This window comes from Mesocricetus auratus, unplaced genomic scaffold (assembly GCF_017639785.1).
Source record: "Mesocricetus auratus isolate SY011 unplaced genomic scaffold, BCM_Maur_2.0 Super-Scaffold_6730, whole genome shotgun sequence".
Taxonomy (NCBI): domain Eukaryota; kingdom Metazoa; phylum Chordata; class Mammalia; order Rodentia; family Cricetidae; genus Mesocricetus; species Mesocricetus auratus.
In genome coordinates, this window is record NW_024429184.1 from 2,869,678 (window position 1) to 2,885,935 (window position 16,258).

The following is a 16,258-nucleotide window of genomic DNA, read 5'->3' on the forward strand; positions in this document are numbered from 1 at the left end:
CACAAGGTCAGAGAGAAGCCAGATCTTTATGCTTCTGGGGACTAGATGGGAGGGGCGGCAAGATTATTCATGCTAATTACATTCCCCCTTTAAAAGTGTGTGTGTGTCTGTCTGTCTGTGTAGCATGTGTGTGTGTGTTCATGCATGTGTGTATCAGAAGGCACATGTGTGAACCTCTAAGACTAAGAGTGCATAGAAAAAAAAGTAATTAAGGACACAGAGAATATTTTAGGATGCTGAAAACAGTCCTTAAATTGATCATATAGATTGGAACAAGATACATAAGTATACCAAAAAACCACCTAATGCAAGTGCAAATTTACGTGTTTTCATATATGTTATACGTCAATTATTTATTGATTTCATCCAAAAGGTGTTTTTAACTTGAAACAAGATAAAAAACCATTTCCCCTGGAGGGTGTTAGAGTTGCCGTCAGTTGGCACTGGATGAACCACAGAATGTTCTGATGTCACCCGTGATGTCTGAGAAGCCCGTTGGCTGGATGCTGGTGACAGTTTGGATCCTGAACAGTCATTCTGGTGGCAGGGCACAGAGCAGTGCCTCTGGGGTTTCTGGTTCAGGGCACCTGTCCCTGAGCATCTGGGGAACAGAGAAGCTGGGGTTGACTGTTTTGTTTGGGGCTCTTTCCGGCCCTTGGAAAAGCTAGGCGGGCCTAACTACAAGGAAGATGAAGAGATGACAGGAACCACTGGTAAGAAGACAGCTTCTTAGGGAAAGATTCTCCATGCTGCTGGCTCAAGCCAGCCAGGGGTGAGAATTCAGCCCCATGGGGGAGAAAAAGGCCAGCACAGGAGAGGTTTCTGGGTTTGGGGTCCTTCCTGGAGAAGACAGACCCTACCGTCCCTGTCTCTGGGCCTCTTCTCTCCTGCCCATTTTCCAATGGCCACAGAAGACTGGGAAAGCGATCTCAGCATCACTGTCACTCCCCAAACCCCCTTCACTAAGAAGGAAAAGGTGGCCTGAGAATTGAAATCCGACGATGGCGAATTTCAACAGAAACCTGAGTTCAAATTTCTCTCTCCCACTTATTAACCAGATGGGTGTTAACAAGGGTCTTAAACTACCCCCCTCTCCCTCCCCCCATGGGTGCTCTCAGAGGGAGTGAGCGTTGTACCGTCAGGACCATCAAGCCAAACTCCGATCTTTGATTTTGGGAAAGTGCATTTTATTGAGCATTCTGTCCTCATTGTTTCCTTTGCTCTAACTTAAGATACATAGTCTCTCTCCAGCCAGGACCTCACTAAGTGACCCGGGAACCTGCCCATCTCTGCCTCCCCAGCGCTGGGATTACAAGTGTATACACTACACCTTGCTTTTCTCTGCTTTAACGTAGGCTCTGGGGACTGAACTCTGCTCCTTGTGTTTTTTTTTTCCCTTCACCACCTGAGCCATCTCCCCAGCCTCTGTACCACGCTCTTGGTAAGTCTCACACAAATAGAAGGGACACGGGGCAACAGACTGCAACTCTTTCCACAAGTATCATGCACTAAGAATGACGGTAGAGCCGCGACTGCCCCCCCACATCCCCCCACCCCCGCTTCCCAGCCTGGAGCCTCCTTCCTGTAGAACATGGCAAACAAGATGGAGGGATGGAGGTTACTGTCCCAGGTCCCAGCCAGACACAGAGGACAGGTGGGACAGGGTCACATTCAGGATGGACTCTGAGCCAGAGGTTCTATCACAGCTGTTCATTCTTCACCACGTGACCTCGCTACCTGGCCCTTCCATGCCCGGTTCAATTCGTGTCCCCAGGGTAGGGTTCATGAGCAAGATGGAGGGAAGTCCAATCACAATTTACTTCTTCTGCACTTGGCCTTGAACTAAAAAAAAACAGCTTGAGGGAGCTGGATAAGTGGCTCATCACTTAAGAGCACTGGCTAAGGGGACTTGGAGAGATGGCTCAGCGATTGAGAGCAGTGGCTGCTCTTGCAGAGGTCCTGAGTTCAATTCCCAGCCAACACATGGTGGCTCACAACCATCCGTAATGAGATCTGGCGCCCTCTTCTGGCCTGCAGGCACACATGCAGGCAGAGCGCTGTATACGTAATATATTTTTTAAAAACAAAACAAAAAAACTGGCTAGTCTTGCATCTTGCATAAATTCAGCTCCTCGAATCCACATGATGGAGTCCAAACCTCTGAATTCCAGCTCCAGTGGGGTCCAGTGGTCTCTTCTGGGCTCCATGGGCACTGCACACACTCGCCGCACTTACACACAGGCGGGCAAACGCTCGTATACATAAAATAAAAGATAAGTGGGAAAGGCAACTCCGAACTCAGGTAGCCACCCGCTGGAACCATCTTCACCAACAGCCTTTAGACGCAGCAGTGTCCCCTGGCTGCCTCCACTGCTAAAGTCACGAGGGAGCTGGAACTTGACAAAAGCCCCACCCACCCACGTCCATCGTGTGTGCTCAATGCTGAGCTCTCCTGTTCCAGCGAACCCTGGCATTACTGCCAGGGAAAAGAGGGAAAGCGTCGTTCAGGGGACACCACAGTCATCACGTTTGCAAACCTCTGTCTTTGCTCTTGCAATGTAGGCCAGGCCGTGACTCTGCAGCCAGACATCACAGCGGGCTGGACTTGGATCCTCCTGACGGCACCTGGACTCGCTGGCCTGGAGACAGCGCCCCCTGCAGGTTAGTCCGATTCCCCTGCTCTGGAGGAATGGATGGTGGGGGCCTCACCAGGCAGGTTATCTGAGCTGTTTAGAGAGAACCTTCAAGCCCGAGAAGAGCCTGCAACGGAACCGTCAGCCTCGCGGTGTCCCTGGGTCAGGGTGGAGTCAGTGAGGGTGAGGGACAATTTTAGGACAGTAAGACTAACAGATAGGCACTTCAGGTTTGGAAGCAAACCCCCTTGCGAGGGCGCGCCAGGGTCAAACCGCAGGCAGAGGGGGGGGGATACGGCTAGGGTGGCGGGAAAGGCCACAAGGACACTGTAAAGCCCCCGCCTCCTTAGCAGATGGAGAGAATGCTTTGCGACAGTCACCAAAGAGGGAAGGCTGAGGCATGAGACACACCAGGTCCTCACAGGGAATGCATGTCAGAACCGTGGCCGGGGAAGGAGAGAGAAAAAGAGCAGGCAGCCAGGCAGGGTGACCAGGGAACTGACTCCCAGGGGACATAGCATAGAGCAGCTGGGGCTGGGACATCCCTGAGGCCCAACCCAGGTCAGAAACAGCTGCCAGCCCCACTGGGGAGCATGGGAGCAGACACAGAGAGAGAGGCAATTGGACTGGGGTCGAGGAGTTTCAGAAAACAGCTCTGAGAAACCTCACACTGGCAGGACTTTCCCAGTTCATCGCCGGAGCCTGGACAATGCGCTCCACCTTAGCGTTTGGTTTCTTGGTCTGTGTGCTCGGACCGTTGCTAGCAGCCAGCAGAGCACAGGGCCTCCCACCTGAGCACTAACTAGGCAAGTTAGGTACCGGTACTATGCCCCGGTACATTTTCGTGGGAAGCAGAGAGCCCTCCACCCCAGCCCAGCCCGTGCTGTAGCATGTCCTTGCCTTAAGAAAGACTCGAGGGTGTCGACTGGGACTCTCCAGTTCCCCAAGGCTTATATGGAGCCCACACCTTGACCTTACAGACACCTAAGAGCTGGGCCTACCAAAATCCGGCTTCTCATCCTGCCACCCTTCATCTTAGCTGGCTCCCAGCAGCAGCCCGTTAGTCTGGCATCACCTTTACCGCTCCCCATCTTGAACTCCAAGGGCATCTCCACCTGGTCTGCCGCTGCAGATCCCCAGGGTTACAAGAGAATCGTGCAGACCGTTTGCTTGCTGTCTCCACAACCGGATGAGCCTCTGGGGGAAAGAGCTGGTCTTCTAATGGACACTGGCCACCTGCAGGGTGAAACCCAACAGGTTGATGTCCCCTCTTCCCAGTTTGGATAAGGAAAGAGAAAGAGCACAGAGGTACTGTGGTTGCTTAGGTGATCACGCAGGGACCGTGCACCTTGCTGTTCATTGGACAGGGACAGCCACCAGCCATTTGTGTTAGCTGGGTTTGGTTCCCAGAATTCATATCAGTTCAGAACTGTGACTCCAATCCTGGGGAATCTAACATCTTCTTTTGACCTCTGAAATCACCTCCATATGTGTGGTGCATATAAACTCCAGGCACGTACACACACACACACACACACACACACACACACACACACACACACAAAGTAAAATTGTAATTAAAAAAAAATTACAACTTAATAGTCTACAATTTAAAATTTGCTTCCTGTAAGCAAATGTGGGTGCCAGGTTTCACACCAAAATGTAAGCAAGTGAAAGTATTACGTCTCTGGAGCTGCAAAGGTGCCCTGACTCATCGGAAAACCAGGACAGACAACTCTGAAGGGATAGAGAGCAACAGGACAGACAGCTCAACCCTGGAGGGAAAGGTGTCCTGACTTGTCGGACAGCCAGACCACCAGAAACCGAGGTGCAGTGGGGGGATGGTCTCCCCACAAGAACTAGCAATCCTGCCCCTCTCTTGGAGAGAGCCTTAACAGCTGAGCTGTGCTCTTTCCCCTAGCAGAGTTAACCGAGTCTTCTTTGGCTCTTCTTCTGCTACTGTGTGCTTAAGGGGAAGTCCCTGCAGAAATGTAGCAATCTTCCCTCCGCTCTGGGTGAAAAGTGGTTACTTTTCTGCTACAGACTTCCTCAGCCCCCTAAGGGAACCTCCCAGTCAGTTTCTTCTGTTCTGTGCCTGCAAATGAAGATCTTCACCCAAGATTCTTTTGAGAAAGAGACTTATTTGGCAAGGAGGAGATCAGAAGAATGGCTATTTCTACCAGGGTGATAAAGGACAGCCAACGACTGAGCAGGCAGACGGCTTATATAAGGCTTCTTGAGGGCGGAGTTTCCCAGGGAGAATCTTTTTGCTCAGGGATTTGTTAGTTTAGTGGGGCAGAGATGGTTCTAGTGTCAGGGCAATCTGTGTTTCTTTCACTGACCCTTTTTAGCCTTTTGACTCTAATTTTAGGGCCAGAGCATGATTCTAGGGACAAAGTGTGTGTCTTTGGCACTAGTTTCACTGAGTCAGAATTTTTTCTTTGGTTCTGTGTCACGTCTGCTGCGCGGCCTATGTCCGAGAACGTGTGGAGGGTGTCGGGTATTGACAACACAGAGACTCGTTCAATGATATAAAGAAAACTTTAAACAGGCTCCAAAAAGGTTCACGAAAAACTTCCTAAGAAAAGCTCCCACCAGAGAAACTTCTGCTCTCTCCTCTCCCCTGGCTGGTTCTGCTCTGACACCAGAGGTGGATGTGTGTGGGTTTTTGAAGGTGCGGTTAGTCTCTGGACAAGGTCGAGGTCAGGGCGGTTTCCGTGGGAAGGCCTTTCCCAGGAACTTATTGTATCGTTTTTAGTAAACATGTTTTTACTAAACATTGTCTTACAGCTGCCTACTCCCAGGCAGAAGGGGAAGTGGGTCTCTGCTCAAGGTCTGGTGTTCCCACAGTTCTGGGTTCAGGGATAAAGTGTTCCTCTCACTGGCTCAGGGTTCAAATCCTGGGTATGTTTCTTTCACTGGCTCAAGGTTCAGAGTCAGGGTGCTCAGGGATTGGTTGGTTGTTGCTCAAGGTGCTCAGGGATTGGGTTGGTTTGCTGCTCAGGGATTGGTTGGCTCTGTGTTTCAGTTGGTCAGGGGCAGAGTTGGCTCTGGTTGTCAGTTGGTCAAAGTGGACTGACTTTGGTTGGCCCGTTTACCCTACACTTACCAATTGCAATGGACCTATTTTAAATCCTCAGTAGTTAATATGCAACTGACAGATACCCTGCCGGGGAGTTCAAACAGTGACCTCCAACAGCACCTCCCAAAGAGCCTTGAAGCCTGATGATTGTCGCCCATGGTACACAGGTAAGGAGTCAAAACACCCTGACTCTGACTTGTCTTTAATTTTCTGCCACCAGCTTGTTCCCAGGATGCTTGGAACCCTTGCCATTGAGATGCAGGTAAAGAGACAAATACTAAGAGTGTGTCCATTGGCCTTGAGTTCCCCCCAACAAACCTGTACTGGACATCCAGCAGGAGACATCACTGACCGGAACCAGAATGCAGCCCTCCCCCATCACTTCCAAGCCGTGTCCTCACCAACTTCTCACCAGACGCAGGTCTCTAGTAGCTTCTGGCATTTCAGAGACCAGGGAAGGTCAAGTTTGCTCAAAGTCCTGGATTCCTCTGGCTTCTCTACGCTCAGAACTTACATTAGGAGATGCTCGTCCCGTTGTGAGCTCTCTTGATCTGGTGACGCTCGGCTAAAACAGTCTGCCCATCGCAGCCTGCTAACTGGTCTTCCATGGAGGCACCAAGGCTGGGCCACCTGGACCGTCAGAGCCACACCCCACCCACAAGGCTGTCCAGATGTGTCCTCCATCCTCCCCGGGCCTTCGGTCCTCCGCCCTGAGGCTCAGCCACTGCCTTGGTCTCTGTCTCTGTCTCCTTGCTTAGAAACTGGCCCGAGTGTCATCCACACACAGCTTCCAGGCACTGTGTTCTTTCTTCCGGCCGTGGGTAGGTCCCGCTCAGCTGCTGCTTCTATGACCCACAACCCAAGGGGGCAGGGATTCTTCCCCCACTCGTCCTTTTCTGGGCAGCTTCTGCCACAGCTGGCCCGCGATGAAGTGAGAGTCAAGATGTCATAGCCCATCCTACTGAGTTCCAAGTTCCAGGCTGCCCACACCAGCCAGCCACCTGAGAATCAAAACCAAGATCCTCTCTTTTCCTAGCGTGGAGTCTCCACACGAGAAACCAGGTCCCTTTTTTGTAGGTTTGCCTCCTCCAAGTCAGACTGGATGTTTGTGATGGGCTTCCTTCCTTCGGTAAACCCCTCAAAGGAGCCTGACTCCCGGGGGGGGGGGGGAGTGCCGAAGGCCCTTTTTCATTAACTGGGAAGTTGCTGCAATCTTCCCGGTTGGATCTGGGTACCAAGGACCTTGCCGCTGTTTGGTAACAGGAAACAGACTAAGACCTTGTGGGAAGAAGAGCAGAATAATAATAATTTTTAAAAAGGATGTGGGAGAAAACTAGATGGAGAGAAAGAGACTTTGCAAGGCTTTTCCTAAATGCCTCTCCCCATCTAGTCAGTTACGGGTTTGTTTAATAAAAAGGCCGTGCGGGTTGGTTAGAAACGGGCATGAAAGGCAATGCTCACAACGAGAGAGCCAAGCAAGAAAACGAAGGTGTCTAAAAAGGACCTGTCTTAAAAAGGACCTGCATTCAGTTTCACAGACAGCCAAGAGAATGAAGCCTGTCGCTCTGTCACTCTGTCACTCTGGCGTGGCAGGCCAGTTCACACGGGTTACACAGGCAGGAACCTAAAAGGATGTTGTCATTTCCAGAAGTGGAAGACTTGCTTTTGTCAAGATTTGAAGAGTGTGGGGGACCGTTCCCTCCACCTTGCACAATTTGACGCGTTTTACATGCACGAATGGGCGTCACAAAGATACGAGGTGCTGGGGTCACGGATGAGGGCTTCTCGGAGACAGAAACAGACGCGGGAACACAGCTTGTTCTGCTCCCACCCACCTCCACCCCCTATCGAGTCCCATAGGCCACAAGCAGCTCCACAGGCAGCCAGGACAGAGAACCGGACAGCTCTCTGTATCCAGGCGAGAAAGTGCAGTCCCGCCCCCAACCCTCAACCCTCAATGCCGCCTTGGTTCTTTGGGGGAGGATCCTGGATTCTCACCCCAGCCTTTTGGAATATAAGAAGCCTCTCTCCAAGAGCCCTAATTAGTCTCAGGCACTTGGAGCCACCGAGAAGTCTCCAAGGCGTGGACTGGTAAACGCCCGGGACGATCGGGAAGTGGCAGTCCCTTCGTCCTGAAATTCTGAAGAATTCCACCTGAGATATTAGTCTGGGCTTTAATTATTAAGATGTTATAACTGAGAAGTTGTATCATTCTTATGAACCAGAGAAATTGAAAAGAAAAAAATAGGGTGAAAAAAACAACAACCTGAGCTCTAGGGACAGCCCAGGCAAACGGCCACCTGCTGACCACATAGTGTTCCTGTCCCCGGAGTATTAAAACGCTAGGGAAGACTTTTTTCCCTTTTCCTCTATAACAAAATACAAGATAAAACAAGTCGAAGTTGGACACGGCAAACTAACAGAAAGAAAAGAGGTCAGGAGAAGGCGCCAGAATCAGACGCCCAGCAGCTCTCCTGTGCATGCATGCCCGAAAGCCACCGTGCATGCATGCACAGGCAGAGGGAGGAGGGGCCCTTAGAGCCGCTTAGAGCCGCGGCTTCCACGCAGTTGCAGCGCCTGCAGTTTGGATTTTGCGGATGGAAGCGCACGACCTTCTTTCTTTCACGGAGAGGAAGGAAGCCCAGGAAAGCCGGCTCTGACCACACGACTTTGACTCCAGAAATCCCACTTTGTGGAACGGTGACAAAGATGAAACCCGAGATCAAGAGGAGTTACCAGGCTCCCAGCCATAGGACGCCTGAGATGGACAGACTGGAAAGCAAAATGCAAAGGAAGGAAGCAACGCGGCGGAAGTCGCGGCCTCTGGAGGTGAGGATGCAATTGCTCTGGGGTGGTAGGGATGCCCCGCCCCCGCCCGGACCCCGACCCCCTGAAGAGTCCAACCTGTGTTTCCTAGCTTTCTCCTCCATTTTTTCCCCTGTGAGTTGTAAAGCTGGAAACAGAAATGAGTTTTTTTGGGTTGTTGTTTTTTTCCTTCTGTTCCCCAATTTGGACAAGTTGTGTCAATGTTTGGTCTTGCGGGTTTGAGAGTTTGTCCAATAATGGACCTGAGAGAACAGTTGTGACCGCAGACCTGAGCCCGTGGGTTACTACGTGAAGTATTGTGCTAGGTTATTATGGTTTTTGTTTTTCTGGTTTTTTGAGACAGGGTTTCTCTGTATTGCTTTGGAGGCTGCCCTGGAACTCGCTCTGTAGACCAGGCTGGCCTCGAACTCACAGAGATCCACCTGCCTCTGCCTCCGGAGTGCCGGGATTAAAGGTGTGCGCCTCCGACGCCCAGCTATGCTAAGGTTATTTTTATTAAAATTTTTTATTTTTAAATTTAAATTCAAATTAGAAACAAGGTTTCTTCACATGTCAATCTCACGTCCCTCTCCCTTTCCCTCCCCTCCTCCCACCCCCTCCCACCACCCACCCAATACCCCCTCCTGTCCCCAGGGAGGGTGAGTTCTTCCATGTGGTCGATTTTTGAAAAGGTTCCATGTGGTGGTGAGAAGAAGGTATATTCTTTTTTATGTGGATGAAATATTCTATAGATGTCTGTTAATCCCAGTTGGGTCATTACTTCTATTAAACCCTTTGCTTCTTTGTTGAGTTTCTGTCTGGTATTCCTGTCTAGTGGAGAGAGTGGTGTGTTGAAATCTCCCACTATAAGTGTGTGGGGCTTTATATGTGATTTAAGTTTTAGTAATGTTTCTTTTACTAATGTGGATGCCTTTGAATTTGGGGCATAGATGTTCAGGATAGACACTTCATCTTGGTGGATTTCGCCTGTGATGAGTATGTAATGACCTCCTTCATCTCTTTTGATTGATTTTATTTTAAAGTCTAATTTGTTAGATATTAGGATTGCTACCCCTGCTTGTTTCTTGGGTCCATTTGATTGGAAAAAATTTTCCCAACCTTTAACTCTGATGTAATGTCTGTCTTTGAGGGTGAGGTGTGTTTCTTGTATGCAGCAGAAGGATGGGTTCTGTCTTCGAATCCATTATGCTAGCCTGTGTCATTTTATGGGGGAATTAAGGCCATTGATGTTGAGGGATATTAATGACCATTGATTGCCCATTCTTCTTTGATTTGGAATGGTTGGTGGTGGTGGACTTATGTGTGGAATTACACCCCTTTGTTCTTTTGGCTGTTGGTAGAGAGGGATTCTCTAATGCCTATGTTTTTCTGGTTGTAGTTAACTTCCTTGGGTTGGATTTTTCCTTCTAAAACCTTCTGTAGGGCTGGGTTAGTGGATATGTATTGCTTGAATCTAGTTTTGTCATGGAATATCTTGTTTTCTCCATCTATAGTGATTGAGAGCTTTGCCGGGTATAGTAGTCTGGGTTGGCATCCATGGTCTCTTAGTGTTGGTAGAATATCTATCCAGGACCTTCTGGCTTTCAGAGTTTCCATGGAGAAGTCAGGTATAATTCTGGTAGGTTTGCCTTTATGTATTACTTGGCCTTTTTCCTTAGCTGTTCTTAATATTCTTTCTTTATTCTGTATATTTGGGGTCTTGATTATTATGTGGCAAGGGGACTTTTTTTTGTGATCCACTCTGTTTGGTGTTCTGGAAGCTTCTTGTACCTTCATTGGCATGTCTTTCTTAAGGTTGGGAAAGTTTTCTTCTATGATTTTGTTGAATATGTTTTCTGCCCCTTTGAGGTAGTTTTCTTCTCCTTCTTCTATACCTATTATTCTTAGGTTTGGTCTTTTCATGATGTCCCATATTTCCTGGATGTTTTGTGTTAAGGATCTGTTGGACTTAAGATTTTCTTTGGTTAATGAATCCATTTCTCCTAGTGTATCTTCAACACCTGAGATTCTCTCTTCCATCTCTTGTATTCTGTTGGTAATGCTTGTATCGGTAGTAACTGACCGTTTTCCCAGCTTTTCTATTTCCAGCCTTTCTTCAGATTGTGTTTTTTTTATTGTCTATATTTCAGTTTTCAACCCTTGCACTGTTTGAATTGTTTCTTGCAATTTTAGGTTTATCTTTTCATTCATTTGTTGCATTTTATGAATGTTTTGGTTTATTCTTTCTTCCATTCTTGCATTTTTTTTGGTTTGCTTTTTCTTCCAGTTCTTGTATTTTTTGGTTTGCTTTGTCTTCCATTTCCTGCCTTTTTTGGTTCATTTCTTCTTGCATTTCTTGCATTTTTTGCTTTGTTTTTTCTTCCATTTCCTGCATTTTTTGCTTTGTTTCTTCTTCCATTTCCTGGATTTTTTGCTTTGTTTCTTCTTCCATTTCTTGCATTTTTTTGGTTTGTTTTTTCTTCCATGTCTTGCATTTTTGGTTTGTTTTTTCATCCATTTCTTTGAGGGATTTTCCTATATCCTCTTTTAGAGTCTCTATCAGTTTCATAAAGGTGGTTTTAAGGTCATTCTCTTCTGCTTTATTTGCATTGGAATGTTGGAGTCTTGCTGGTGTGGAGTCTCTAGAATCTGGCGGTGTCATATTTGTTTTTCTGTTGCTAAGTATGTTTTTGTATTGTCTCTTTCCCATCTCTTCTTCTGGTAGGTGCAGAAAGAGCCCCTTACCGGTCTGGTGGTTAGGGGACCAGAGTTCCCTTCTGGTGGGTGCTAGCAACTCCAATAATCTGGTAGTTCTTCTATTCCTTGTCCTCGTTCTGGTCCCATGGGTGGAGAAGACCAGGAATCTGGGGTGCTTGGCTCCCGCCGGGATTGGAAGCTCTGTGCAGTTCCCAGGCAATCCCCAGGCACTGGGACACAGACCCAAGGTTATTTTTAAATGATCCTTCTATACTCTGATCTGGAAGACTTCTCATAGGCTACGTAGAGTTAAAAGCTGCAAAAGACAGCTCTTGATCCAAGAGGAATAAGAGAATTTATTCTGAGCCAAATAGGAGTGTCCAACAGTCAGAAACTCACATGGAGGTTATCTTAAATGTGGTAGCACTCTCCTCCATGGAAGAGACTGCATGAATGTTCATAATATAGAACAAAGGGTCATATATTAATACATTGGTCATCAGGCACACCGTCACTCAAGGACCCAGGTTTGGGTTTGGGGCTGGTGGGAGTTAGTGGTCCAACTCGGAGAACACACGCCAACAGTTTTGCCTGACAGTGACGATGGCATTAATGGGATTGTTTGTTTGTTTGTTTGTTTGTTTTTGGAAGGATGGGGCGTAAAATTCAAATTAGTCAGAGATGATTTTGGAACTTGATCTACAACACTTCCTTCTCCTGGCCTGGGTCAATTGCTACAGAATTGTCCATGTGCATTTATGGTCTTTCCAAGAAACCTACCACAATTCCTAGCACAGGGGAGCCTCGGAGAGTTGGCAACCTTGTCTTTGGAAGAGCATGTATGAGAAAAGTTCAAATGCAGCCACGAAGAAAAGCATGCATGTCTAGCTCAGCACCGATGGAAACAGAATGCCGTGAGTTTATGTTAAAGGAACAAACTGCACCCGCTCCTGGACAAGGGCTGGGCTAGGGCAGGAACAAATGGAAGTGTTCTCTTGGGGACTTGGATTTATTCACTCAACAAATAAATTGAGTGTGTCTACTCTGTGCCAGGCACTGAATTCTTCCCAAAGATTATTATAGCGCTAGGCACCAGCCTCCACACCATAGAAACTGCTCTCCAGTAGTAGGGCTGAGGCATTACAGTCAGACATAGATGGGTCCCACAACATCGGGGGCCAGAAATACTGTGGCAAATAATTAAATCGGGTGTCCCAGAGACAGGGTCACCATTTTGAATGGGGTGAGGAGGGAAGGCTTCTCTCTAGGAAGCAGAGACCCAAAGAATGAGAGATACCAATCAAGCACTTTCCTAGCAAACACCACCGCCTGGCCTGTATCAGCTTTTATATGTAGATAGAGACACACATTCACAAGAAGTGTGCCACTCAGAGAACCCTGCCAGGTTCAAGGTTCTTCTGGTACCCGGCTCTCTCTTTCCAGGGAGATATAGATCCTGGAGACGTCCTAATTCCTGTTTATTTCCTCTGGGCTTGGGAGTACAATGTTCCAGCACCACAGAGAAGAGATGTAGCTACCATCTTCCCTTTCTACCTCCTTCCTCCCCTCCCTCCTCCTCCCCCCCAAACGCACCAGTGGCTGCTTATTACATGGACCAGCACTGCTCTGGACCTTGTAAGGAGTGAGAATGAAGAGTATGCAACCCAGAGAGGCATGTTCCAGGCTCAACTCTTGCTTTCCTGAGGTGTGACCTTAACCCTGACCCCTCTGGAACACTATCTTCAAAATAAGGAATACTTCAAACTATCCCACAGAAGCAAAGCTCTTAAAGACTTCGTTGGTGTCTGGGACAGAAGAAGCGTTAACTCCATAGCTCGATGCTGTGTCTGCTTTTGTGTTTCACCTGTCCTTACTATTATTTAAAGTTTTACGATAATAAAATATTTGAAGACAAAACAAAGTAATATAACGAATGTATGCCCAGCAGCTCTTTTCTCATCTTTAGTAGATTTCTACTTTTTTCATACTATATATATATATATATATATATATATATATATATATATATATTGGTTTTTACGAGACAGGGTTTCTCTGTATTGTTTCGGAGGCTATCGGTCCAGCCCGGCCTCGAACTCACAGAGATCCGCCTGCCTCTGCCTCCCGAGTGCTGGGATTAAAGGCGTGCACCACCACCGCCCAGCCATACTGTATATTTTGATTTCATTCTTTCCCTTTCCCCAACTTCTCCAGGATCCCATCCATTTCCCTACCCATGTATCTCAGTTACTGTTCCATTGCTGTGGAGAAAACCATGACCAAGACAACTCTTATAACAGAAACCATTTAACTGAGGGCTTGCTTACAGTTTCAGTGGGTTGGTCCATGATCATCACTGTGGGAAGCAGACACTCATGGCACTAGAGGAGTAGCTGAGAGCTTTGCATCCCCATGGCAACAGCAGGCAGAGAGAGAAACACAGGACCTGGTGTGGGTTTTTGAAGCCCATCCATCCCCAGTGACACACCTTCAACAAGCTCACACTCCCTAATCCTTCCCAAACAGTTCCACTAACTGGGTATCAAGCATTCATACATATGAACCTATGAGGGGGGCATTCTCATTCAAACTACCACAACACCCAACTTCATGTTATTTCAAAAGAAAGGAAGAAATAGAAAAGGCTAGCATTGAACTCATAGAGATCTGCCTATTTCTGCCTCCCACATGTGGAAATTAACTGTGTAAAGATGTGTTACATTAGCACAGACACTGAGATCGACAGGTAACAATACCATAAAGTGTTAAACGTGTTAGAACAAATGTGTCCCCAAATGTGCCCCCAAAGTAGAGGAACCACCTGTGCTGAGAAGACAGGCGTTGATGAGGAGTTAGGTCACGGACTATCAAGGCGTGGCATCATTGTCTCTTAGAGAAAGGTAGCTCTTAGGTGTTGCTAAAGGGAGAGATAAGACTGAGGTTGGAAGTCTTCCAAACCACTTGGGAAGCAGAAGTAGGCAGATCTCTGTGAGTTCAAGACCAGCCTGGTACCCACAGAGGCAGAAGAAGGAGGCAACCAGAGGTCCAAGTTGAAAACACTGAACAGAGCTCCAGGGTAGGAGGCCTGGGGAGAATCTGACAGCTGGGGATGAGGAGCTCTACAAAGGTACGCTCCTTCAACAAACGTTAGGTGGAGCAGCACGTTTATTTGAGGTCTGGGGGGATTCCAGCCCGAGAAAGATAAGAGATCAGTGGAGACAGGGAAATTCAGAGTTCCTGGAATGGCCAGGAGAGCGGCTAACCAGGCCATACATATCAGAAGCAGTCCCAATGAAGGCAACACTGAGTGGGGTGTTACAGGATGAATCAGAGTCAGCCAGGTAAGCCACATGCCCTAAGGAGTGCGGCATGGGCCATGCGGCTGACTCATCCCGATCAACGGCAAAGATCCCAGCAGCTGGAAGACTAAGCAGGTCCATGTTTCTGGGCTGCCAATCAGGAAGAAGACTGGCTGCCAATCAGGGGTGAGGGAGAAGACTGGCTGCCAATCAGGGATGAGGGTGATGGGAGAGGCCAGTGGAGAGGTTTATAAAGAGCTACCAAGAAGCCTCGGGTAACAAGGACTTCACCCAAAGGCCAAAACAGAGCCATCCATCAGAGTGTTTCCCAGATGAGTGCTGGATCAGGAAATGCATTTAACTGAGAAGTTGCTATGACCACGGAGACAAAAAACAAGGGATTCAGCACCAAGGAAGCAGTGGGTCCGAATGAGGAAGAGTGTAACTAAGCAGGAAACTGAAACCTGGAATAAGCAAACTAGGGGGAAGACCCAGCCTGGGGGGGAGAGGAGGAAGGAAGTGTGAGGGAGCAACAGTACTGTTAGAAATCACGAGTAAGGCTGGAGAGGCGGTCATCAGTTAAAAGTCTAGAAATCATGACTAGGCTGGAGAGGCGGTCATCAGTTAAAACTGCTAGAAATCAATACTAGGGCTGGAGAGGCGGTCATCAGTTAAAAGTGCCCGCTGCTCTTAAGGAGAACCTGGGTTCACACCCCAGCACCCACTTTGTGTCTCATAGCCATGCTTAGCTCCGGTTCCAGAGGATCCAGTGCCCCCTTCCGCCCTTGTGAGCAGCAGGCACACGTGTGGTGCGCGCACACAGGCACACGCACACATGCGGGCCAAGCATTCCTAAAATAAGCTTAAAGATCTACGACGAGAGTATGAATCCATATTTACGGATGGAAAAAATGTTCACCGGGGCCTGGAGAGACAGCTCCGTGGTAAAAAGCGCTTACTGTTATCCCAGCAGACCCAGGCACGGTTCCCAGCACCTACGTATCAGCTCACAGCCGTCTGTAACTCCAGTCCCAAGGAATCTAAAACCATCTCACGGCCTCCGTGGTACACAGCTACACATGCAGACAAAAAACAGCCATACACTTATAACTAAATAAAATGTTTAAGTCCACTAAAAATGGTCAAATAAGGGACTACAGAGATTGCTCAGTAGTTAAGAGCATCATGCGCTGCTCTTACAGAGGACCTGGGTTCAATTCTCAGCCACATGGCAGCTCACAGCTCCATTCATAACTCCAGTCCCCGAGGATCTTATGTCCTCCTCTTACCTCCTGGGGAACTGCACACTCATAGTGCATATACACACATGAAGGCAAACACTCATACACATACAATAAAGATACTTCTACAAAACTGTCAAGTGAACTTGACTATGGTAGCACATACCTTTCCACGCAACACCCAAAAGACAGAGGCAGGAGGATCGCTATGAACTTAAGACCATCCTGGCCTATGCAGTGAGTTCCAGACCAGTCTGGCCTACATAGTGAGTTCCAGGACAGCCTGGAACTACAAGCCAGAGCCACATAGAAAATAAAAAAAAATTTTGTCAAGTTGATGCATTTATCTAATTATTCTTTATCACTAAAAACTTGGGAGTCAGATATCTGCATAAGAACCTGAATGATCAGAGAAGCGGCAGAGAAGCAACCAGTGGCCTCTCCTATCTCTGTATTCCTCCATCCAAAAAGGGCGGAAACCCTCTCTACTCCGCACCCTAC

The 16,258-nt window shown here is 48.1% G+C and overlaps 1 long non-coding RNA gene across 1 annotated transcript; it reads left to right on the forward strand.

Moving 5' to 3' along the window:
* Positions 1-529: 529 nt before the first annotated feature.
* On the forward strand, positions 530-12,259 carry LOC121136777. Its single transcript, XR_005873918.1, has 5 exons — positions 530-713; positions 2,563-2,661; positions 5,936-5,977; positions 8,396-8,544; positions 11,869-12,259. It is a non-coding gene; the product is annotated as an uncharacterized LOC121136777 (long non-coding RNA).
* Positions 12,260-16,258: the final 3,999 nt, after the last annotated feature.